We start from the raw sequence: 24833 nt of genomic DNA, 5'->3' as shown, positions 1-24833 counted from the left end.
TAAATAACTGTCTCTGCAACTCTCTAAATACCTGGCTCTGCAACTCTCTCTAAATATCTGGCTCAGCAACTCTCTAAATATCTGGCTCCAGCAAATCTCTAAATACCTGACTATGCAACTCTCTAAATATATGGCTCAGCAACTCTCTAAATACCTGGCTCAACTCTCTAAAATATATGGCTCTGCAACTCTCTAAATAACTGACTCTGGCAACTCTCCTAAATACCTGACTCTGCAACTCTCTAAATATATGTCTCATTAACTCTCTAAATACCTGACTCTGCAACTCTCTAAATATGTAAATATCTGGCTCTGCACTCTAAATACCTGGCCTGCAACTCTCTAAATATCTGGCTCTGCAACTCTCTAAATACCTGGCTCTGCAACTCTAAATATCTGGCTCTGCAACTCTCTAAATACCTGGCCTCTGCAACTCTCTGGAAATACCTGGCTCTGCAACTCTAAATATATGGCTCTGCAACTCTCTAAATATATGGCTCTGCAAACATCTCAAATATACAGACTCTGCAACTCTAAATATGTGGCTCTGCAACTCTCAAATATCTGGAAATATCTGGCTCTGCAACTCTCTAAATATCTGGCTGGCCTGCAACTCTCTAAATATCTGGAACATCTGGCTCTGCAACTCTAAATATCTGGCTCTGCAACTCTAAAATACCTGGCTCAGCAACTCTCCTAAATATATGGCCTCTGCAACTCTAAATATATGGCTCTGCAACTCTCTCTAAATATGTGGCTCAGCAAATTTCAAATACCTGGCTCTGCAACTCTCTAAATATGTGGCTCAGCAACTCTCTAAATATGTGGCTCTGCAACTCTAAATATGTGGCTCAGCAACTCTCTAAATACATGGCTCAGCAACTCTCTAAATACCTGACTCTGCAATTCTCTAAATACCCACTCTGCAACTCTCTAAATTCCTGGCTCAGCAACTCTCTAAATATATGGCTCAGCATACAACCAACCAACATGAATACAGGCACATGTGAATGTCATGTGTCCTAGTGGTAAGTAGAAACACATCTATCTCTGTTACGGTCCTCTACGTCATTCACTGGTAATAATACTTACATAAATATCTGCACCATAAAAATCCATCCTGGTAAACAACACTGCAAAGGATGCAAACACAAACATACACAAACAAACACAAACATCCATATTAGTGCAAGTTGACATGCAGGCACCATCTAGACACCAACCCTGTCTGTCTGTGGAGAGGTTAGTTTGTCCAATCAAAACCACCAGACATGAGAGGGGTGGAGCCAACAGGGAAGTTCTGCAGGCACTCTCCTCTTCCTACTCTGTCTCTCTTTAGAATCCCAAACCACTCGCCTTGCCCCCCACCAACTTCTCAGAGGGCCCTCTGTTGTCACGTGTTGCTGACCAAACGCAGAGGTGACTTCCAGAGTGGTGAGGGATCAATAAAACCTATCAAATTCGGTACTCATGCCGCATTCAAAACAACTGGGAACTTCGCAAATCTCCGACGCCTCCCTGACTTCAGTGTGTCCAAGACAACTGAGAACAGTGAAAAAAAAAACTAGCTTGGACTGAGATTTTTCTTTTTTTAATTAACGGTCATCCAACTCTTCTGAATTCCAAGTGGTAAACTCAGGCATCTTTCTAGAGCTCCACTTTCCGACGCTTTCACTGATTTGACTTCAAAAGATTTGACATCTTTTTTCCCCAGAGTTCCCAGTTGTCTTGAAAGCACCAACACTCCTCGACTTGAATGGTGCACTTCATATTCCACATTTAAATAACAAAACAAGCAAGAAATTAAAATGAACAAATCCCCCTGTCGTGTAACAAAATATAACAGTTAGCATGTGTGCTATGTCATCTTTATACGTGTCGAGTCAGGACATCGGACATAAACAACACGTGTCATTTCATTCAAAAGCCTCTATTATTTTGTGAAATTGCGCAAAGTAAAAAAAAATAACGCAGTGCCTTATGGGATTCCACTTCTCTGAAGCTGGCAGCATTGCTGGCTCAGTAGAAGACTACCGGGGTGGGGCTAATTGGCCCCTACACCCTCTATAGTTTTACCTGCATTTGGGACACTTGTGCAAAGGAGGAAGTGAGTGTGAACATGTAAATGGGGGATTTGGGATCCAGTCTTTCTCTGAGGTGGTAAGGAGGCTGGGGAGGTCCAGAAAGTGCATCTCGCACCCCACACTAGGAGTCAAAGGGGGCCTTCGTCAAACACCAATCAGAAAACAGTTAGTTGAACTAATGAACAGTCCTAAAGGTGATGTCACTACTGTCACTGCTAAATACCTCATCTTCCTACCACATTCTGATCAGACTGTTGAAACAACTCGATGACAAAATCACATGTTCCATTTAGCAGACACTTTTATCCTAAACACCTCCTATATTTTACGCGTGGGTGTATTCCCAGCGGGAATCACCACCAACAACATTTGGCTCCACCAAGCCCAAGCCCAAGCCAAGCTCTAAGGTCCAAGCTCCAAGCTCTAAGGTCCAAGCCCCAAGCTCCAAGCTCTAAGGTTCAAGCTCCCCAAGCTCTAAGGTCCAAGCTCCAAGCTCCAAGCTCTAAGGTTCAAGCCCCAAGGTCCAAGCTCCAAGCTCCAAGCTCCAAGCTCCAAGCTCTAAGGTCCAAGCACCAAGGTCCAAGCTCCAAGCTCCAAGGTCCAAGCTCCAAGCTCCGAGGTCCAAGCTCTAAGGTTCAAGCTCCAAGCTCTAAGGTCCAAGCTCCAAGCTCCAAGCACCAAGGTCCAATCTCCAAGCTCCAAGCTCCAAGCACCAAGGTCCAAGCTCCAAGCTCCAAGCTCCAAGCTCCAAGCACCAAGGTCCAAGCTCCAAGCTCCAAGCTCCAAGGTCCAAGCTCCAAGCTCCGAGGTCCAACAACCAAGCTCCAAGCTCCAAGCTCTAAGCACCAAGCTCCAAGCTCTAAGGTCCAAGCTCCAAGCTCCAAGCTCCAAGCTCCAAGCTCCAAGCTCCAAGCTCCAAGCTCCAAGCTCCAAGCTCCGAGGTCAAGCTCCGAGGTCCAAGCTCCAAGCTCCAAGCTCCTAAGGTCAAGTCCAAGCTCCAAGCTCCAAGCTCCAAGGTCCAAGCTCCAAGCTCTAAGGTCCAAGCTCCAAGCTCTAAGGTCCAAGCTCCAAGCTCCAAGGTCCAAGCTCCAAGCTCCAAGGTCCCAAGGTCCAAGCTCCAAGCTCTAAGGTCCAAGCTCCAAGCTCCAAGCTCCAAGCTCCAAGGTCCAAGCTCCAAGCTCCAAGCTCCAAGGTCCAAGCTCCAAGCTCCAAGCTCTAAGGTCCAAGCTCCAAGCTCCAAGCCCCAGGTCCAAGCTCCAAGCCCCCAAGGTCCAAGCTCTCTAAGGTCCAAGCTCCAAGCTCCAAGGTCCAAGCTCCAAGCTCCAAGCACCAAGGTTCAAGCTCCAAGCTCCAAGCTCCAAGCACCAGCTCAAGCCCTCCTAAGGTCCAAGCTCCAAGCACCAATCTCCAAGCTCCAAGCTCTAAGGTTCAAGCTCCAAGCTCCAAGCACCAAGCTCCAAGCACCAAGCTCCAAGCTCCAAGCTCTAAGCTCCAAGCTCCAAGCACCCAAGCTCCAAGCTCCAAGCTCTAAGGTCAAGCTCCAAGCTCCTCAGCACTCAATCTCCAAGCACCAATCTCCAAGCACCAAGCTCCAAGCACCAAGCTCCAAGCACCAAGCTCCAAGCACCAAGCTCCAAGCTCCAAGCTCCAAGCTCTAAGGTCCAAGCTCTAAGGTCCAAGCTTCAATCTCAAGCTCAAGCTCCAAGCTCCAAGCACCAAGCTCCAAGCACCAAGCTCCAAGCACCAAGCTCTAAGCACCAAGCTCCACCAAGCACCAGCTCCAAGCTCCAAGCACACCAAGCTCAAGCTCCAAGCTCCAAGCAAGCCAAGCTCAAGCTCCAAGCTCCAAGCTCCAAGCTCCAAGCACCAATCTCAGCTCCAAGCTCCAAGCTCCAAGCTCCAAGCACCAATCCAAGCACCAAGCTCCAAGCTCCAAGCTCCAAGCTCCAAGCTCCAAGCTCCAAGCACCAAGCTCCAAGCTCCAAGCACCAAGCTCCAAGCTCCAAGCTCCAAGCTCCAAGCACCAAGCTCCAATCTCCAAGCACCAATCTCAAGCACCAATCTCCAAGCACCAATCTCCAAGCACCAAGCTCCAAGCACCAAGCTCCAAGCACCAGCTCCAAAGCACCAAGCTCCAAGCTCCAAGCTCTAAGGTCAAGCTCCAATCTCAAGCACCAATCTCAAGCACCAATCTCCAAGCACCAAGCTCCAAGCACCAATCTCCAAGCACCAAGCTCCAAGCACCAAGCTCCAAGCACCAATCTCCAAGCACCAATCTCCAAGCCCCGGCGCCGAGAGTCCAAGCACCATGCTCTACCGACTGAGCCACACAGGACCTCATGATCATGATGATTATAACATTTACATCTAGTATTTTTCCCAGGTCCATCTGTTACCTCTCTCTGGCTCTGTTATGACACTTTGCTTTTTGGTCCTCTGTGACCAAGATAAAAGAGACGAGATGTCATCCAGATAAAACTGAGAGTTTCTGGGTATCGTATATGTGTGTGTGTGCATGTGTGTCTTGTGTGTGTGTGTTGTGCGTGTTGTAGTGTGTATGTGTGTGTGTGTGTGTGTGTGTGTGTGTGTGTGTGTGTGTGTGTGTGTGTGTGTGTGTGTGTGTGTGTGTGTGTTGTATGTGTGTGTGTGTTGTATGTGTGTTTGTGTATGTGTGTGAAGAATGTGCGTGCTGTGTGTGTGTTGTGTGTAGTGTGTTGTGTGTGTGCTGTGTGTGTGTGTTGTATGTGTGTTGTGTGTGTGTGTAGTGCATGTGTGTTGTGTGTGTGTGTTCTGTTGTGTGTGTGTGTGTTGTGTGTGTTGTATGCTTGTTGTCTGTGTGTGTTATATGTGTGTGTGTTGCATGTGTGTTGTGTGTTGTATGTGTGTTGTGTGTGTGTGTGTGTGTGTGTTGTGTATGTGTTGTATGTGTGTAGTGTGTGTGTGTGTTGTGTGTGTGTGTGGGTGTGTGTGTGTGTTGCATGTGTGTTGTGTGTTGTATGTGTGTGTGTTGCATGTGTGTTGTGTGTTGTATGTGTGTTGTGTGTGTGTGTGTTTGTTGTATATGTGTCTTGTGTGTGTAGTGTGTGTGTGTGGGTGTGTGTGTGTGTGTGTGTGTGTGTGTGTGTGTGTGTGTTGTGTGTGTGTGGTTTGTGTGTGTGTGTGTGTGGTGTGTGTGGTGTGTGTCTGTGTGTGTGTGTGTGTGTGTCATGTGTGTTTGTGTATGTGTGTTTGTATGTGTATGTGTGTTGTGTGTTGTGTGTGTTGTGTGTGTTGTGTGTAATGTGTCTGTGTGTGTGTAATGTGTGTGTGTGTATTTGTGTCTTTCTGTCCCTAGTTGGTCGCATAATTTCATTTCCAGTCCGCTCATCTCCCTCAGACAGCCATTTGTAATAGAAATACCCCCAGCTCTGCATGAATGACTCCAGATTGGGCTTTCATGAGAGCAATTAAGGGAGTGGCTCAGAGTTAATGGAAACACTGTCTATGTCACCTATCTCTATGTCAGGACTCCGCTAGAGTGTCTAAAATCAGCCGGCACTTCTGGCATATAGGGGTTGGGGGGGGTGGGGTTTAGGTTGTTTCATTTGTTAAGTTTAGTAAAGGGGGTTGTTTCATTTGTTAAGTTTAGTAAATTTGTTAAGTTTAGTAAGGGGGGTTGTTTCATTTGTTAAGTTTTTCATTTGTTAAAGGGGGTTGTTTCATTTGTTAAGTTTAGTAAGGGGGTTGTTTCATTTTGTTAAGTTTAGTAAAGGGGTGTTGTTTCATTTGTTAAGTTTAGTAAAGGTTGTTTCATTTGTTAAGTTTAGGGGGGTTGTTTCATTTTGTTAAGTTTAGTAAAGGGGTTGTTTCATTTGTTAAGTTTAGTAAAGGAGGTTGTTTCATTTTGTTAAGTTTAGTAAAGGGAGTTGTTTCATTTGTTAAGTTTAGTAAAGGGGGTTGTTTCATTTGTTAAGTTTAGTAAGGGGGGTTGTTTCATTTGTTAAGTTTAGTAAAGGGGGTTGTTTCATTTGTTAAGTTTAGTAAAGGGTTGTTTCATTTGTTTAAAAGTTTTTCAGTAAAGTTTAGTAAAGGGGGTTGTTTCATTTGTTAAGTTTAGTAAAGGGGTTGTTTCATTTGTTAAGTTTAGTAAAGGGGTTGTTTCATTTGTTAAGTTTAGTAAAGGGGTTGTTTCATTTGTTAAGTTTAGTAAATGAACTTTCAGCCTCCTTAGACACCAGATGCAATTATGAAGAGAGAAAAAAAGATTGGAAAATTATAATCCTGATCATATTCCGCCTCCGTCTGTTAGAGCTATTTCATCATCTGTTAGAGTCATCCTCTTTAGGGGATGAGGGGGGTCTGTTAGAGCTATCATCCTCTAGGGGATGAGGGGGGTCTGTTAGGAGCTATCATCCTCTAGGGGATGAGGGGAGGGTTTCATGTTAGAGCTATCATCCCTCTAGGGGATGAGGGGGGTCTGTTAGAGCTATCATCCTCTAGGGGATGAGGGGAGGGGCCTGTTAGAGCTATCATCCTCTAGGGGATGAGGGGGTCTGTTAGAGCTATCATCCTCTCATGGGATGAGGGGGTCTGTTAGAGCCATCATCCTCTTTAGGGGATGAGGGGGGGCCCTGTTAGGCTAAAGGGGTTGTTTCATCCTTAAGTTTAGGGGATGAGGGGAGGGGCTGTTAGAGCTATCATCCTCTAGGGGATGAGGGGGTCTGTTAGAGCTATCATCCTCTAGGGGATGAGGGGGTCTGTTAGAGCTAATCATCCTCATCCTCTAGGGGATGAGGGGGAGTATGTTAGAGCTATCATCCTCTAGGGGATGAGGGGGAGGGGCCTGTTAGAGCTATCATCCTCTAGGGGATGAGGGGGGTCTGTTAGAGCTATCATCCTCTAGGGGATGAGGGGGGTCTGTTAGAGCTATCATCCTCTAGGGGATGAGGGGGCCTGTTAGAGCTATCATCCTCTAGGGGATGAGGGGGTCTGTTAGAGCTATCATCCTCTAGGGGATGAGGGGGCGGGGTCTGTTAGAGCTATCATCCTCTAGGGGATGAGGGGGGGAGCCTGTTAGAGCTATCATCCTCTAGGGGATGAGGGGGCCTGTGAGCTATCATCCTCTAGGGGATGAGGGGGCCCTGTTAGAGCTATCATCCTCTAGGGGATGAGGGGGCTGTTAGAGCTATCATCCTCTAGGGGATGAGGGGGGGCAGAGCTATCATCCTCTAGGGGGGATGAGGGGGCCCTGTTAGAGCTGTCATCCTCTAGGGGATGGGGGCAGGAGAGAGGAGGGCCCCCCTGTTAGAGCTATCATCCTCTAGGGGATGGGGGGCAGGGAAGATGAGGAGAGAGGTATAGAGGGTCATCCTCTAGGGGATGAGGGGAGAGGGTGATGGGGGGCAGGGAAGGGGAGGCCCCCTGGGCTGTCTCCAAATCCAAAGACAGCAGAGAGCTATAAGCGGGAGGGGTGAGGGGGAGGCTGGGCTCTACTTAGCTACAGATCTAGGATCAGATCCCCTTCCCCAATCCTAACCCTAACCAATAGGAGGGTACACAATGGACCTTAGACCAGTGTCTGGAGGCAACTCCATACCAAACACTACAACCCCCAGAACCCCCAGCCCAGACTGACGGTCATCTCACAGGAGTCGGTGAGTCTTTGGGCCCGGTCCCATGCTATGGGGTGGCTTTCTCTGGTGGGGTAAGATCAGCATGCACTGCTTCTGTCCTCTATCCCGAAACCCCATTTCACATCATATACAGACACAGAGAGACAGTTAGAGAGAGAAACAGAGAGAAAGAGAGAAGAAGAACTAGAGAGAGAGAGAAAGAAAGAGAGGAAGAGAGAAAGGAGAAAGGAGGATGATAGAGAGAGCGAAAGAAAGAGAGAAAAGAGGAAGATAGAGAGAGAGACAAAGGGAACAAGAGGAGCGAGGTATACACAAATAAAGACAGAAAGAGAAGATAAAGAGAGAAGGGAGGATACTCACCCTCCGTATGTGGGGATGTGAGGTGGGGGTGCAGCTGCTCTGAATGTGTTGTAGACCGTACGCCCTCGACCTAGATGGGCCCCTCTGTAGGCCGCCACCGCAGCACTGGCTGCTGAGTAGGGGAAGCCCGGTACTGGAGGGGGGAGACAGAGAGAGAGAGACAGAGAGAGAGAGGGAGAGAGAGACAGAGAGAGAGAGAGAGAGAGGAGAGAGAGAGAGAGAGAGAGAGAGAGAGAGAGAGAGAGAGAGAGTGAGAGAAGGGGTGAGAGAAAGACAGAGAGAGAGGGAGAGAGAGAGAGATCAGAGAGGAGAGAGAGAGATAGGGAGACAGAGAGAGAGAGAGAGAGAGAGAAGGGGTGAGGATAGAGAGAGAGAGAGAGATTATCATTTCACAGAGAAATGCTTCAGTGTTCTGTGTAAAACATTGCAACAAGATGAATTGTAAATTCAGATTACACCGATTCAAGTCAAATATTAAAATACTAAAACTGCACAAAACAAACACTCTCCCCATTCCCTACATAGTGCACTACTTTGACTACAGCTTATAGGGCACTATCTAGGGAATAGGAGTAATTTGGGACACACCCAGTGAGTTAACAGGATTAGAGTGTGATTTTTGGACCAGGCTGTCCTAAAGACACCAGGCTGTCCTAAAGACACCAGGCTGTCCCTAAAGACACCAGGCTGTCCTAAAGACACCAGGTATATTGACAGGAGAGTCACAAGGTAAACATCTTCCTATTGATTGTATTATGCATGTGACAACAACAATAACAGACTATGATGATGGGTCAATGTTCTCATAGTCTGACAGGTAATATACACTACAGGCTTTGTGTGACCTTGGAAACGGATAACATTTTTCTGTGCTATCAAGTATATCACACTCAAGCACTCAAACACTCCCAAGTGGTCAGAACCTTGTACAACACTCCAAGTGGTCAGAACCTTGCAACACTCCAAGTGGTCAGAACCTTTCAACATTCCAAGTGGTCAGAACCTTTCCAACACTCCAAGTGGTCAGAACCTTTCAACACTCCAAGTGGTCGAACCTTCAACACTCCAAGTGGTCAGAACCTTCAACACTCCCAGTGGTTGGAACCTTTCAACACTCCAAGTGGTCGGAACCTTTCAACACTCCAAGTGGTTGGAACCTTTCAACACTCCACACCCAAGTGGTCGGAACCTTTCAACACTCCAGAAGTGGTTGGAACCTTTCAACACTCCAAGTGGTCAGAACCTTTCAACACTCCAAGTGGTGAACCTTTCAACACTCCAAGTGGTCAGAACCTTTCAACACTCCAAGTGGTCAGAACCTTTCAACACTCAAGTGGTCGGAACCTTTCAACACTCCAAGTGGTTGGAACCTTTCAACACTCCAAGTGGTTGGAACCTTTCAACACTCAAGTGGTCAGAACCTTTCAACACTCCAAGTGGTCAGAACCTTTCAACACTCCAAGTGGTCGGAACCTTTCAACACTCCAAGTGGTCAGAACCTTTCAACACTCCAAGTGGTCGGAACCTTTCAACACTCCAAGTGGTCAGAACCTTTCAACACTCCAAGTGGTAAGGAACCTTTCAACACTCCAAGTAGTCGGAACCTTTCAACACTCCAAATGGTCGGAACCTTTCAACACTCCAAGTGGTCGGAACCTTTCAACACTCCAAGTGGTCCTTTCAACACTCAAGGGTCAACCTTTCAACACTCCAAGTGGTCAGAACCTTGCAACACTCCAAGTGGTCAGAACCTTTCAACACTCCAAGTGGTCAGAACCTTGCAACACTCCAAGTGGTCGAACCTTTCAACACTCCAGTGGTGGAACCTTTCAACACTCCAAGTGGTCGGAACCTTTCAACACTCCAAGTGGTTGGAACCTTTCAACACTCAAGTGGTCAGAACCTTGCAACACTCCAAGTGGTCGGAACCTTTCAACACTCCAAGTGGTTGGAACCTTTCAACACTCCAAGTGGTCAGAACCTTTCAACACTCCAAGTGGTCGGAACCTTTCAACACTCCAAGTGGTCAGAACCTTTCAACACTCCAAGTGGTTGGAACCTTTCAACACTCCAAGTGGTCGGAACCTTTCAACACTCCAAGTGGTTGGAACCTTTCAACACTCAAGTGGTCAGAACCTTTCAACACTCCAAGTGGTCAGAACCTTTCAACACTCCAAGTGGTCAAACCTTTCAACACTCCAAGTGGTTGGAACCTTTCAACACTCCAGAGTGGTTGGAACCTTTCAACACTCCAAGTGGTCAGAACCTTTCAACACTCCAAGTGGTCGGAACCTTTCAACACTCCAAGTGGTCGGAACCTTTCAACACTCCAAGTGGTCGAACCTTTCAACACTCCAAGTGGTTGGAACCTTTCAACACTCCAAGTGGTTGGAACCTTTCAACACTCCAAGTGGTCAGAACCTTTCAACACTCCAAGTGGTCAGAACCTTTCAACACTCCATACAGAAAAGAGAGAGGAAAATCAGATGGAGAAAGACACAGTCTGCATGACAGAGACGTGTGTGTGTGTGTGTGTGTGTGTGTGTGTGTGTGTGTGTGTGTGTGTGTGTAGGATAGATATTAATTAAAACCTTTTAAGGAGGCTGTGAATTTTTGCCGCTTTTGGTTAAAAATCGTGCAAAATTTCAACGTCCCGCTACTCATGCCAGGAATATAGTATTTGCATATGATTAGTATGTGTGGATAGAAAACACTCTGAAGTCTCTAAAACTGGTTAAATCATGTCTGTGACTATAACAGAATGTGTGTAGGGAGGCAAAATCCCAAGGAAAACTGTTCACCAAAAACACAAAAAATATCCCTCCGCCAGTCTCTGTATTGTCTATGGCAAGGGAAAATAGATAGAGTGCAGTTTACAATGCCTACAGCTTCCACACAATGTCCCCAGTACTGGCATTTGAGTTGAAGTTTATCCTTTGGTGGGATGAGGAATAGGCACTTCCTGTCTTCGGGTCCCTCAGAGGAAGTCATGAAAGGGAGAATATGGACCATGATTTCAAGACTTGCTGCTATCGAATACAGATCGCCCGTGATCAATTTGATAGATTATTAACGTTTACTAACACCTAAAGTTGGATTACAAAAGTAGTTTGAAGTGTTTTGTCAAAGTTTATAGGCAATGTTTTTAATTTTTTAAAAATGGCGTTGTGTTTTTGAAAGCTGTTTTTCCCTGATCAGACGGGCTTCATAAATGGACATTTTGGGTATACATGGACGGATTTAATCGAAAAAAGACCCAATTGTGATGTTTATGGGACATCTTGGAGTGCCAACAAAGAAGCTCGTCAAAGGTAATGAATGTTTTATATTTTATTTCTGCGTTTTGTGTAGCGCCGGCTACGCTATTATTCTGTTATGCTGTTTACGTCCCCTTTGGGTATTCCGGGGGTTGCATGCAATCAGATAATAGCTTCTCATGCTTTCGCCGAAAACCATTTTAAAATTCTGACATGTTGGCTAGATTCACAACGAGTGTAGCTTTAATTGAGTACCCTGCATGTGTGTTTTAATTAAAGTTTGAGTTGTATCGAGTACTATTAGTTGTCACTGAAATTTCCGCTGATGTTGATCGCTGTACAGGGACAGCAGCCACAAGATTAAGTAATTAGAGTTGTTATGGATTACAGGTAGGACAGTTAAAGTGAAGAGGGTTGGTGAAGATTACAGGTAGATGAGGGTTGTTGAGATTTGTTGGAGATTACAGGTAGATGAGGGTTGTTGAGATTACAGGTAGATGAGGGTTGTTGGAGATTACAGGTAGATGAGGGTTGTTGATGAGGTTGTTGGAGATTACAGGTAGATGAGGGTAGATGTTGTTGAGGATGGTTGTTGGAGATTACAGGTAGATGAGGGTTGTTGGTATGAGGGTTGTTGGAGATTACAGGTAGATGAGGGTTGTTGATTGGTTGTTGGAGATTACAGGTAGATGAGGGTTGTTGGAGATTACAGGTAGATGAGGGTTGTTGGAGATTACAGGTAGATGAGGGTTGTTGATGATGGTTGTTGGAGATTACAGGTAGATGAGGGTTGTTGGATGGTAGATGTTGATGAGGGTTGTTATAGATTACAGGTAGATGAGGGTTGTTGATGATGGTTGTTGGAGATTACAGGTAGATGAGGGTTGTTGATGAGGGTTGTTGGAGATTACAGGTAGATGAGGGTTGTTGATGAGGGTTGTTATAGATTACAGGTAGATGAGGGTTGTTAATGAGGGTTGTTGGAGATTACAGGTAGATGAGGGTTGTTGATGAGGGTTGTTAGATTACAGGTAGATGAGGGTTGTTGATGAGGGTTGTTGGAGATTACAGGTAGATGAGGGTTGTTGATGAGGGTTGTTGGAGATTACAGGTAGATGAGGGTTGTTGATGAGGGTTGTTGGAGATTACAGGTAGATGAGGGTTGTTGATGAGGGTTGTTGAAGATTACAGGTAGATGAGGGTTGAGATGAGGGTTGTTGTTACAGGTAGATGAGGGTTGTTGATAGGGTTGTTGGAGATTACAGGTAGATGAGGTTGTTGATGAGGGTTGTTATAGATTACAGGTAGATGAGGGTTGAGATGAGGTTGTTATAGATTACAGGTAGATGAGGGTTGTTGATGAGGGTTGTTGGAGATTACAGGTAGATGAGGGTTGTTGATGAGGGTTGTTGGAAGGTAGGATTAAGGGATTTGTTGATGAGGGTTGTTGACAGAGGTAGATGAGGGTTGTTGAAGATTACAGGTAGATGAGGGTTGTTGATGAGGGTTGTTATAGATTACAGGTAGATGAGGGTTGTTGATGAGGGTTGTTGGAGATTACAGGTAGATGAGGGTTGTTGAAGATTACAGACAGGAGGGTTGTTGATGAGGGTTGTTGAAGATTACAGGGATGAGGGTTGTTAAGATTACAGAGATGAGGGTTGTTGATGAGGGTTGTTCAGATTACAGGAGAGTAAGGGTTGTTGGAGATTACAGGATGAGGGTTGTTATGAGGGTTGTTGGAGATTACAGACAGGGGTTGTTAATGAGGTTGTTATAGATTACAGGTAGATGAGGTTGGATGAGGGTTGTTATAGATTACAGAGATGAGGGTTGTTGATGAAGATTACAGGAGATGAGGGTTGTTGATGAGATTACAGACAGAGGGTTGTTAAGATTACAGAGATGAGGGTTGTTATAGATTACAGACAGGAGAGTGGGATGAGGGTTGTTATAGATTACAGACAGGAGAGTAAAGGGATGAGGGTTGTTATAGATTACAGACAGGAGAGTAAAGGGATGAGGGTTGTTATAGATTACAGACAGGAGAGTAAAGGGATGAGGTTGTTATAGATTACAGACAGGAGAGTAAAGGGATGAGGGTTGTTATAGATTACAGACAGGAGAGTAAAGGGATGAGGGTTGTTATAGATTACAGACAGGAGAGTAAAGAGATGAGGGTTGTTATAGATTACAGACAGGAGAGTGAAAGGGATGAGGGTTGTTATAGATTACAGACAGGAGAGTAAAGAGATGAGGGTTGTTATAGATTACAGACAGGAGAGTGAAAGGGATGAGGGTTGTTATAGATTACAGACAGGAGAGTAAAGAGATGAGGGTTGTTATAGATTACAGACAGGAGAGTAAAGAGATGAGGGTTGTTATAGATTACAGACAGGAGAGTTAAAGCACATCTAAACAACAGTCTAGTGAGCCGACCCAACTCCCAGTGTCCTGAAGCAATCAGCACGTCTCAACAACAGTCTAGTGTTTCCCCCTTCTGATGACCAGGTGGCGAATCGCATCTCTGCATGTCTGGCAGACATATCAGTGTGGATGACGGATCACCACCTCAAGCTGAACCTCGGCAAGACGGAGCTGCTCTTCCTCCCGGGGAAGGACTGCCCGTTCCATGATCTCGCCATCACGGTTGACAACTCCATTGTGTCCTCCTCCCAGAGCGCTAAGAACCTTGGCGTGATCCTGGACAACACCCTGTCGTTCTCAACTAACATCAAGGCGGTGGCCCGTTCCTGTAGGTTCATGCTCTACAACATCCGCAGAGTACGACCCTGCCTCACACAGGAAGCGGCGCAGGTCCTAATCCAGGCACTTGTCATCTCCCGTCTGGATTACTGCAACTCGCTGTTGGCTGGGCTCCCTGCCTGTGCCATTAAACCCCTACAACTCATCCAGAACGCCGCAGCCCGTCTGGTGTTCAACCTTCCCAAGTTCTCTCACGTCACCCCCGCTCCTCCGCTCTCTCCACTGGCTTCCAGTTGAAGCTCGCATCCGCTACAAGACCATGGTGCTTGCCTACGGAGCTGTGAGGGGAACGGCACCTCAGTACCTCCAGGCTCTGATCAGGCCCTACACCCAAACAAGGGCACTGCGTTCATCCACCTCTGGCCTGCTCACCTCCCTACCACTGAGGAAGTACAGTTCCCGCTCAGCCCAGTCAAAACTGTTCGCTGCTCTGGCCCCCCAATGGTGGAACAAACTCCCTCACGACGCCAGGACAGCGGAGTCAATCACCACCTTCCGGAGACACCTGAAACCCCACCTCTTTAAGGAATACCTAGGATAGGATAAAGTAATCCTTCTCACCCCCCTTAAAAGATTTAGATGCACTATTGTAAAGTGGCTGTTCCACTGGATGTCATAAGGTGAATGCACCAATTTGTAAGTCGCTCTGGATAAGAGCGTCTGCTAAATGACTTAAATGTAAATGTAATGTAGTGAGCCGACCCAACTCCCAGTGTCCTGAAGCAATCAGCACGTCTCAACAACAGTCTAGTGAGCCGACCCAACTCCCAGTGTCCTGATACAATCAACACGTCTCAACAACAGTCTAGTGAGCCGACCCAACTCCCACTCCCAGTGTCCTGACACAATCAGCACATCTCAAACAACAGTCTAGTGAGCCGACCCAACTCCCAGAACAGTGTCCTGAACAATCAGCACATCTCAACAACAGTCTAGTGAGCCGACCCAACTCCCAGTGTCCTGACACAATCAGCACGTCTAAACAACAGTCTCGTGAGCCGACCCAACTCCCAGTGTCCTGACACAATCAGCACATCTCAAACAACAGACTAGTGAGCCGACCCAACTCCCAGTGTCCTGAAGCAATCAGCACGTCTCAACAACAGTCTAGTGAGCCGACCCAACTCCCAGTGTCCTGACACAATCAGCACGTCTCAACAACAGACTAGTGAGCCGACCCAACTCCCAGTGTCCTGAAGCAATCAGCACGTCTCAACAACAGTCTAGTGAGCCGACCCAACTCCCAGTGTCCTGACACAATCAGCACGTCTCAACAACAGTCTAGTGAGCCGACCCAACTCCCAGTGTCCTGACACAATCAGCACGTCTCAACAACAGTCTAGTGAGCCGACCCAACTCCCAGTGTCCTGACACAATCAGCACGTCTCAACAACAGTCTAGTGAGCCGACCCAACTCCCAGTGTCCTGACACAATCAGCACGTCTCAACAACAGTCTAGTGAGCCGACCCAACTCCCAGTGTCCTGAAGCAATCAGCACGTATTCATGATGCCCTCATTAATCACAGAAGAGAAGGGAGAGACAGGAGAACCTAAAGTAGGCCCAACACACACTGACACACACTGACACACACACACACACAACACACACACGCGCACACACACACACACACACACACACACACATGGGTGCACGAACATACAGACACACAGACACACACAAGCGTAATGGTGTTTGGGGGATTTGAAAGGTGAGACAAAGTGAATCGATACGGAGGATCTTGTAATTAAAAGAATGTTCACTGAATTAGGAGAATGACTGGAGAAATGAAACATATTGATTTCAATTTACAAAATATAGTTCAGCCCCATGACGCCCTTGACAAGACAATTTAGGTCTCTCTCTGTCTCTCTCTCTCTCTCTGTCTCTCTGTCTGTCTCTCTATCTCAGCTCTTTCTCCCTCTGTCTATCTATGTCTCTCTCTCTGTCTATCTAATGTCTCTCTCTCTGTCTATCTATGTCTCTCTCTCTCTCTCTCTTTCTCTCTCTCTCTCTCTCTCTCTCTGTCTATCTAAGTCTCTCTCTCACTCTCGCTATTTATCTCTCTTTTTCTCTCTCTCTGTCTCTCTCGCGCTCTTTATCTCTCTCTTTCTCTCTCTCTGTCTCTCTATGTCCTTCTTCCTGACTTTGTTCATATAATGATAAATCAGGATGATATTTTTCACCATAATGAGAGAGAGGGTAATGACAGGAGAGGACAGAAGGTCAGGAATGGTACAGCCAAGGTAAAAAACACGCATGCATGCGCACACACACACACACACACACACACACACACACACACACACACACACACACACACACACACACACACACACACACACACACACACACACACACACACACACACACACACACACACACGCACGCACGCGCGCGCACATGCCAAAGAGATATATATGGAAAAAAGACATAGAAAGAGGAAGAAATCCTCTCCGAGTCTTAAAATGCTTGGCGTGCGTGCGTGCGTGCGTGCGTGCGTGTGTGCGTGCGTGCGTGTGTGCGTGCGTGTGTGTGTGCGAGGGAGTATTTCTACCCCTCTACTCTATTAATATCTATTTGTTACCACTGTCTTCTGATTATTCTGTACTGCACTAAAGCATTGTTTCAATTAACCCAGGTTGGTGTGGCCTTGGTGGGCATTTCATCCCAGGTTGGTGTGGCCTTGGTGGGCATTTCATCCCAGGTTGGTGTGGCCTTGGTGGGCATTTCATCCCAGGTTGGTGTGGCCTTGGTGGGCATTTCAACCCAGGTTGGTGTGGCCTTGGTGGGCATTTCATCCCAGGTTGGTGTGGCCTTGGTGGGCATTTCATCCCAGGTTGGTGTGGCCTTGGTGGGCATTTCATCCTTGGTTGGTGTGGCCTTGGTGGGCATTTCATCCCAGGTTGGTGTGGCCTTGGTGGGCATTTCATCCCAGGTTGGTGTGGCCTTGGTGGGCATTTCATCCTAGGGTGGTGTGGCCTTGGTGGGCATTTCATCCCAGGGTGGTGTGGGCCAGGTGGGCATTTCATCCCAGGTTGGTGTGGCCTTGGTGGGCATTTCATCCCAGGTTGGTGTGGCCTTGGTGGGCATTTCAACCCAGGTTGGTGTGGCCTTGGTGGGCATTTCATCCCAGGTTGGTGTGGCCTTGGTGGGCATTTCATCCTAGGGTGGTGTGGCCTTGGTGGGCATTTCATCCTAGGGTGGTGTGGCCTTGGTGGGCATTTCATCCCAGGTTGGTGTGGCCTTGGTGGGCATTTCATCCCAGGTTGGTGTGGCCTTGGTGGGCATTTCATCCCAGGTTGGTGTGGCCTTGGTGGGCATTTCATCCCAGGTTGGTGTGGCCTTGGTGGGCATTTCATCCCAAATTGGTTGGCCTGTGGGACCTGTATCCAACGCTTTATTCTCCCAGGTTGGTGTGGCCTTGGTGGGCATTTCATCCCAGGTTGGTGTGGCCTATGGTTGGGGTTTTCATCCCAGGTTGGTGTGACCTTGGTGGGCATTTCAACCTAGGGTGGTGTGAGCCTTGAATGGGCATTTCATCCCAGGTAGGTGTGGCCTTGGTGGGCTCAAATTGCGTTGCTCTGGCCTTAGTGATGATCTCCGTATCTGTCGCTTTTTCTGGGACAATCCGGATCACTGGTTACAACGGTGTTTACTTGCCGAGATTATGCTCCCCATCTGATCACGCCGGTCGCCAGCCGGTGTAAGAAACTGGTGAGCAGAGCGGAATGTTTACATTTTCTATGCGGTGGCTGGAGGTCACTTGCGCTCGTTGGATGCATCTCCCGCCTTGTCGTTTTGTCGTTATCCGACTGAGCCGGTGTTGCCCGGAGCTCCCCCATCTGAACGTGGCGTCGAAGGAGCACAGCGAGAGGAGCAAGACATTCAACGGTGGCCGCATGTCACTGAGCCGTGGGATGCCGAGGACAACGGCCTCCCAACGAGAGGAGCGGATACCAACAGCACATAGTTTCACCGTCTTGGAGCCTGATCTTCCCTGCACCTTCGACTGCGACTGCAGTGCCTACGATGTCAATGTCAACGTCGGGGGGTTTAATTACATTATGAAGGGCAGCTCTGAACAGTTGAAACTGGATTTTAAAGAGCTGATTGACTCTCTGCTAACAAAAGACACATCATATCAATCGAGACATTGAACACTTTAGCATATCTGCTCTTCACTGTGATTGCAGCTCTGTAACTTTGACAATATTAACACCTTTTGAAACAAAACACATTTTTATAAGGAGGACACTCATCAGCAGGGATCCACCCAAATTCTGGGTTCATTGGATCCTTTCACAACTATAAGGCTCATCTGGGTTCCTGGATCCTTTCACAGACTTATAAGCAGGGTTCCTGGGTCGTTGGAGGATGGGATCCACCCAAATCATCTGGGTTCATTGTTTTCACAGCACTATAAGGAGGATGGGATCCACCCAAATCATCTGGGTTCATTGGACCTTTCACAGCACTATAAGGAAACAAAACATCATTTTTTCACAGCACTATAAGGAGGATGGGATCCACCCAAATCATCTGGGTTCCTGGGTCCTTTCACAGCACTATAAGGAGGATGGGATCCACCCAAATCATCTGGGTTCCTGGGTCCTTTCACAGCACTATAAGGAGGATGGGATCCACCCAAATCATCTGGGTTCCTGGATCCTTTCACAGCACTATAAGGAGGATGGGATCCACCCAAATCATCTGGGTTCCTGGGTCCTTTCACAGCACTATAAGGAGGATGGGATCCACCCAAATCATCTGGGTTCCTGGCATCCTTTGGGTTCACAGCACTATATCAGGATGGGATCCACCCAAATCAATCCCTACCATCGTGGCAGGTTCCTGGGTCCTTTCACAGCACTATAAGGCTGCATTGAGACAATGACTTATCAATGACCCAAGCCCAGCTCAGCTAATCCCTACCATCGTGACGCAGGTTCCTGGGTCCTTTCACAGCACTATAAGGCTGCGTTGAGACAATCACTCATCAATGACCCAAGCCCAGCTCAGCTAATCAATACCATTGTGTCGCTGAGTTATCATAATGCTTCAGCAAATGTACATTATACCAGGTAGACACAATGTAACCTAATGTATGCCCCTCTAACTGCCCCGAATGCCTCTGCTGATCCTACAGCTGTTGTTGTACGCAGTAATCATGTGCCTATGAACCAGAAGAGCTGCCTGCCCGTCTGTCTCATCCTGACACGGTCATTACTATGCGACAGCTGGAGATCAAATTTGAATACTGAAACAATGTTGTAAATGTCAGAGAGACAGACAGCAAGATTTTTATAAATCTCTGCTGTTGAAAACTATATGTTCGTCTTAAAGAAATGTGAGATATTGTCTAGATGCCTTTTGTAGGGGAGAACAAGTTTATAAATTGCCTGGCTGGGCTGATGAGATAGTCAGACGGAACAGAATAAATGGGCATTTTAACATCATAGATTTAGACGGTGGTAATTTGTGGAATAGACACTGGTTGGAATGCATTTTTTTAATCCAATCAGCTTTCAGGATTACCCAATGTATAATGTACACCAATGACCTGACCACCCAGAGTACTGCTGAATCATGTGATGTGGATGTGGTTCTCTGAATCATGTGATGTGGATGTGGTTCTCTGAATCATGTGATGTGGATGTGGTTCTCTGAATCATGTGATGTGGATGTGGTTCTCTGAATCATGTGATGTGGATGTGGTTCTCTGAATCATGTGATGTGGATGTGGTTCTCTGAATCATGTGATGTGGATGTCTTCCTCTGAATCATGTGATGTGGGCTTCTGTCATCTTACCTGTTCTCTGAATCATGTGTTGTGGATGTGGTTCTCTGAATCATGTGTTGTGGATGTGGTTCTCTGAATCATGTGATGTGGATGTGGTTCTCTGAATCATGTGTTGTGGATGTGGTTCTCTGAATCATGAGATGTGGATGTCTAAGACCTAAAGACTCGGAACACAGTTAATGACTAGGCTTCTGTCCTCTTACCTGCATAGAACTCTGGACTGAGACTGCAGACGACTGGGTTCAACTTCCACCCTGGAGAGAGAGAGAGAGAGAGAGAGAGAGAGAGAGAGAGAGAGAGAGAGACAGAGAGAGAGAGAGAGAGAGAGAGAGAGAGAGAGAGAGAGAGAGAGAGAGAGAGAGAGAGACAGAGAGAGAGAGAGAGAGAGAGAGAGAGAAACTGAGCAGCTGTTGCAGAGAGAAGTGAGAGAGAGGCAAAACATATCAGAACAGAGGCCCAGTGAGACCCTCCCAGAGAGGCCCGGTGAGAAACCCCTCCTAGAGAGAGAGAGAGAAAGAGAGAGGCCCTGTGAGACAGAGGCCCGATCTTAAAACAAATTAAACCTCCCACAGAGGCCCGGTGAGTCTTAAACCCAGAGAGAGAGAGAGAGAGAGAGTGAGTCTTAAACCCTCCCACAGAGGCCCGTGAGTAAACCCTCCCAGAGAGGCCAGAGAGAGAGAGGAGGCCCGGAGAGCAGGAGACAGAGGCCCGAGAAGGAGATAAAAAATTAAACTGAGCAGCTGTTGCCACAGGATAGAAGTGAAAATATTCTAGAAGATAAAGGCAAAACATATCAGTGGTTTTAAACCCCTCCCACAGAGGCCCGGTGAGTCTTAAACCCCTCCCACAGAGGCCCAGTGAGTCTTAAACCCCTCCCACAGAGGCCCAGTGAGTCTTAAACCCCTCCCACAGAGGCCCAGTGAGTCTTAAACCCCTCCCACAGAGGCCCAGTGAGTCTTAAACCCCTCCCACAGAGGCCCAGTGAGTCTTAAACCCCTCCCACAGAGGCCCGGTGAGTCTTAAACCCCTCCCACAGAGGCCCAGTGAGTCTTAAACCCCTCCCACGGAGGCCCGGTGAGTCTTAAACCCCTCCCACAGAGGCCCGGTGAGTCTTAAACCCCTCCCACAGAGGCCTGGTGAGTCTTAAACCCCTCCCACAGAGGCCCGGTGAGTCTTAAACCCCTCCCACAGAGGCCCGGTGAGTCTTAAACCCCTCCCACAGAGGCCCGGTGAGTCTTAAACCCCTCCCACGGAGGCCCGGTGAGTCTTAAACCCCTCCCACGGAGGCCCGGTGAGTCTTAAACCCCTCCCACAGAGGCCCGGTGAGTCTTAAACCCCTCCCACAGAGGCCCAGTGAGTCTTAAACCCCTCCCACAGAGGCCCAGTGAGTCTTAAACCCCTCCCACAGAGGCCCGGTGAGTCTTAAACCCCTCCCACAGAGGCCCGGTGAGTCTTAAACCCCTCCCACAGAGGCCCGGTGAGTCTTAAACCCCTCCCACAGAGGCCCGGTGAGTCTTAAACCCCTCCCACAGAGGCCCGGTGAGTCTTAAACCCCTCCCACAGAGGCCCGGTGAGTCTTAAACCCCTCCCACAGAGGCCCGGTGAGTCTTAAACCCCTCCCACAGAGGCCCGGTGAGTCTTAAACCCCTCCCACAGAGGCCCAGTGAGTCTTAAACCCCTCCCACAGAGGCCCGGTGAGTCTTAAACCCCTCCCACAGAGGCCCGGTGAGTCTTAAACCCCTCCCACAGAGGCCCGGTGAGTCTTAAACCCCTCCCACAGAGGCCCGGTGAGTCTTAAACCCCTCCCACAGAGGCCCGGTGAGTCTTAAACCCCTCCCAGAGAGGCCCGGTGAGTCTTAAACCCCTCCCACAGAGGCCCTGTGAGTCTTAAACCCCTCCCACAGAGGCCCGGTGAGTCTTAAACCCCTCCCACAGAGGCCCGGTGAGTCTTAAACCCCTCCCACGGAGGCCCGGTGAGTCTTAAACCCCTCCCACGGAGGCCCGGTGAGTCTTAAACCCCTCCCACAGAGGCCCGGTGAGTCTTAAACCCCTCCCACAGAGGCCCGGTGAGTCTTAAACCCCTCCCACAGAGGCCCAGTGAGTCTTAAACCCCTCCCACGGAGGCCCGGTGAGTCTTAAACCCCTCCCACAGAGGCCCGGTGAGTCTTAAACCCCTCCCACAGAGGCCCAGTGAGTCTTAAACCCCTCCCACGGAGGCCCGGTGAGTCTTAAACCCCTCCCACAGAGGCCCAGTGAGTCTTAAACCCCTCCCACGGAGGCCCGGTGAGTCTTACCATTTGCATAAGGATTGACTGTCTTCTTATTGGTCATTACCCGTGCCGTTGCATTGTTGACCTATCACAGACAGGCTTGTATCAGAGCGTTTCCAACAGCAGTCAGAGTGCAGCATATTAAAACCCAACAGAACTTGGTTGGGTTCTAGAGAGCAGCATGCTGTCATATCATTCCTACATCAATGTGTCCCCAAACCCTTTTAACTTGGTTGGGTTCTAGAGAGCAGCATGCTGTCATATCATTCCTACATCAATGTGTCCCCCAAAACCCTTTAACTTGGTTGGGTTCTGGAGAGCAGCATGCTGTCATATCATTCCTACATCAATGTGTCCCCCAAAACCCTTTAACTTGGTTGGGTTCTAGAGAGCAGCATGCTGTCATATCATTCCTACATCAATGTGTCCCCCAAAACCCTTTTAACTTGGTTGGGTTCTGGAGAGCAGCATGCTGTCATATCATTCCTACATCAATGTGTCCCCAAAACCCTTTATCAACTTGGTTGGGTTCTAGAGAGCAGCATGCTGTCATATCATTCCTACATCCCACAATGTGTCCCTTTTAACTTAACAGGTCACAAACCCTTAAGTAGTAAAGACTTCAATACAAAGCTAATTAACAAAATATTATATTTTCATGGTAAAAGATTTACAGCTTAATACTGTTCTGATCCTCAAAAAGGAGATGAAACGTAACAAACAAACAATCAAACAAACCCTGTGTTGTAATATGGAGGAGGAGGAGGAGGAGGAGGAGGAGGAGCATGCAGAGGAGAGTCTTAACCCCTTTAACGGAGGAGGAGGAGGAGGAGCATGCAGAGGAGGAGGAGGAGGTCAAAGCATGCAGAGGAGGAGGAGGAGGAGGAGCATGCAGAGGAGGAGGAGGAGGAGGAGGAGCATGCAGAGGAGGAGGAGGAGGAGGAGGAGCATTCACATCAGGAGGAGGAGGAGGAGGAGGAGGAGGAGGAGGAGGAGGAGGAGCATGCAGAGGAGGAGGAGGAGGAGGAGGAGGAGGAGCATGCAGAGGAGGAGGGAGGAGGAGGGAGGAGGAGGAGCATGCAGAGGAGGAGGAGGAGGAGGAGAGGAGGAGGAGGAGAGGAGGAGGAGGAGGAGGAGGAGGAGGAGGAGCATGCAGAGGAGGAGGAGGAGGAGGAGGACCATGCAGAGGAGGAGGGAGGGAGGAGGAGGAGGAGAGGATGCAGAGGAGGAGGAGGAGGAGGAGGAGGAGGAGAGGAGGAGGAGGAGGAGGAGCATGCAGAGGAGGAGGAGGAGGAGGAGGAGAGGAGCATGCAGAGGAGGAGGAGGAGGAGGAGCATGCAGAGGAGGAGGAGGAGGAGGAGGAGGAGGAGGAGGAGGAGGAGGGAGGAGCATGCAGAGGAGTCCCTAGGAGGGAGGAGGAGGAGGAGGAGGAGGGAGGAGGAGCATGCAGAGGAGGAGGAGGAGGAGGAGGAGGAGGAGTCCCTAGGGAGGAGGAGGAGGAGGGAGGAGGAGGAGGAGGAGGATGCTGGAGGAGGAGGAGGAGGAGGAGGAGGAGGAGGGAGGAGGGGATCAGGAAGAGGAGGAGGAGGAGGAGGAGGAGGATTCCTACAGGAGGAGGATCAGGAAGAGGAGGAGGAGGAGGAGGAGGAGGAGGAGGAGGAGGAGGAGGAGCATGCAGAGGAGAGGGACAAGAACGATCAGGAGGGAAACAACTAACAAACAACATGGAGAAGGAGGAGGACAGACATGTTTGGAGCTGCAACATCCAGTCATCTACCAGAGTAAGGAGAACCATCAGACAGACACAAAGCGACATTTAGCATTCACACTCCACCTCACCAAGCCTGGAGCGTCATAGCAACAACAATCAGAGTCATCAACCAAATCAAAACAGAAATCAAAACAGAAATAAAAAAAAACTGATCAAATCAACCAATCAATGAATCAGTCAATCAATCAAGTCATTCCAGCTTGAAGTCAGCTAACAGAAGGGAAAATAATAAAAAAACAGGATGCATTGTGGTCCAAAAACACAATCAACGGGTTCCACAGTCCCAGAGTAGAGGTGCAACGAGTCAGTGCATGTCTCAACCAATCAGATTGGATCACGCATCATCAGTCATCATCACGCTAGCAGCTAGACTGAGACACTGAGTGGTAAAACACGCCATAACACACAAGAGAAAACATACAATCAGAACACAGCTTCAAGAAACAACCAACTCAACCACAAGCCAAAAGAAAGTCACGTGAATTTGAGCGTAGCGAGCATTCGAGAAAGAGTGTGTAAGAGAGAAAGGTAGAGAGATAGAGAGGTAGAGACAGAGATAGAGAGGTAGAGAGAGAGGTAGAGACAGAGAGGTAGAGAGAGGTAGAGAGAGAGAGAGGAGGAGAGAGAGAGGTAGAGACAGAGACAGAGAGGGAGAGACAGAGACAGAGAGGTAGAGAGAGGAGGAGAGACAGAGAGGTAGAGAGAGAGGAGAGACAGAGAGGGGAGAGACAGAGACAGAGAGGTAGAGAGAGGTAGACAGAGACAGAGAGGTAGAGTAGAGAGGTAGAGACAGAGAGGAGGAGGAGGAGAGAGAGTAGAGACAGAGAGAGGGAGAGAGGTAGAGACAGAGAGGTAGAGAGGATGCAGAGACAGGAGGTAGGAGAGAGGAGAGTAGAGAGGAGACAGAGAGG

The 24833-nt window shown here is 48.2% G+C and overlaps 1 pseudogene; it reads right to left on the bottom strand.

Annotated features, from left to right (window-relative positions):
- Positions 1-8052: 8052 nt before the first annotated feature.
- LOC127922338 (RNA binding protein fox-1 homolog 1-like) overlaps positions 8053-24833 on the bottom strand; it is a 54265-nt pseudogene continuing 37484 nt past the window's right edge.

The sequence above is a fragment of the Oncorhynchus keta genome, unplaced genomic scaffold (genome assembly GCF_023373465.1).
Source record: "Oncorhynchus keta strain PuntledgeMale-10-30-2019 unplaced genomic scaffold, Oket_V2 Un_contig_2534_pilon_pilon, whole genome shotgun sequence".
NCBI lineage: Eukaryota > Metazoa > Chordata > Actinopteri > Salmoniformes > Salmonidae > Oncorhynchus > Oncorhynchus keta.
Note: the sequence above shows the minus strand (reverse complement) of the source record. Positions and strands in the feature narration are given on the sequence as shown.